The sequence below is a fragment of the Lycium barbarum genome, chromosome 6, assembly GCF_019175385.1.
Source record: "Lycium barbarum isolate Lr01 chromosome 6, ASM1917538v2, whole genome shotgun sequence".
Classification (NCBI taxonomy): Eukaryota; Viridiplantae; Streptophyta; class Magnoliopsida; order Solanales; family Solanaceae; genus Lycium; species Lycium barbarum.
The window spans coordinates 129,441,847-129,443,367 of NC_083342.1; the positions used below are offsets into that span (position 1 = coordinate 129,441,847).

General features: G+C 34.9%; 1 pseudogene; it reads left to right on the forward strand.

Annotated features, from left to right (window-relative positions):
• Positions 1 to 624: 624 nt before the first annotated feature.
• LOC132600199 (basic form of pathogenesis-related protein 1-like) lies at positions 625 to 1,286 on the forward strand (annotated as a pseudogene).
• Positions 1,287 to 1,521: the final 235 nt, after the last annotated feature.

The following is a 1,521-nucleotide window of genomic DNA, read 5'->3' on the forward strand; positions in this document are numbered from 1 at the left end:
GATGGTTGAAGTTGAGCTAATGTCACATCAGGTTGACTGCAATACTATGTGACACCAGAATAAAAATTAATTAATTAATTAATTAATTCAACTAGGAACAATAAAACTTATCGAGTTAATAAAAAAAACTAATGATTTATGAGTTTAACTTAGTTGTATCCAACGTCAATGTAGAATTTTTAAACACTATTAAGCTACCTAAAAGATAATTACACTACTACAGCCTAAGAAACAATCCACAAAATGTGGGATTATAACATGAAAAATGAAATAAGTAATTATCAGTAGTGTTAAAATATAGACAATATTGCATTGTCAATATATATAATGATTATTAGAGTTGGTCAAGTATAATGATCACGGCAATAATAGTGTTCATCATATTGTTTTTTTTTCTTAGTGGCGGCTTTTGCTTCTTAAACGAATTAATAGTTGCATGATCTGACATTCTTTGAATTAAACAAGATAGTAATATAAACACTTTTCAAATATGCCTGATGATTGTGCTAATTAACAAGTAATCGTTGAATTCATTTTTTTTTAACAACTTGCAAACTTTTTAACTCAGCATTCTTCTCTATTTAAGCCCATCCATATTATACGTTGTTCTCATCAAAACCCAAAATGGGATTCTCCATTGGCTTAACAACATTAGTTGCTTGTTTCATCACAATTGCTATATTTCACTCATCTCAAGCTCAAAATTCTCCTCAAGATTATCTTAACCCTCACAATGCAGCTCGTAGACAAGTTGGTGTCGGCCCCATGACATAGGACAATAGGCTAGCGGCCTATGCCCAAAATTATGCCAATCAGAGAATTGGTGATTGTGGGATGATCCATTCTCATGGCCCTTATGGCGAAAACCTAGCCGCCGCCTTCCCTCAGCTCAACGCGGATCGTGCTGTGAAGATGTGGGTCGATGAGAAGCAATGATACGATTATAATCCAAATACTTGTGTACCGGGAAAAGTATGTGGACACTATACTCAGGTGGTCTGGCGTAACTCAGTACGTCTTGGTTGTGCTCGGGTTCGGTGCAACAACGGGTGGTATTTTATAACGTGCAATTATGATCCACCAGGTAATTACAGGGGACAACGTCCGTATGGTGATCTTGAAGAGCAACCGGCCTTCGATTCAAAGTTGGAACTTCCCACAGATGTCTAATGAGTTTACATGATCAAATCATGAATGAATAAAGCTTCTTCAATTGTTAAAGGAAAATAAAAACCAGTGCTATGCTATGCATGTGATGTTACCTTACGTAGTTGGATAATAATCTAATGGGTGTAGTTGTATTCTAAATTGTGAACAATATGGACCGTTTGGACCCTTGTATCTTCATGTTGGTTGATGAAATCAGTTTTGCTATACATGCAAAAGTTCCAGCAATTTGAGGGGCAAAATTTAAAGACCATCCCAAATTTTGACCAGGTCAAATACATTAAAAAATTCTTTTACTATTGGATCATTTAAATGAAAATCCACTAGAATAAGTGTTGTTAGTAATCTAAAAAA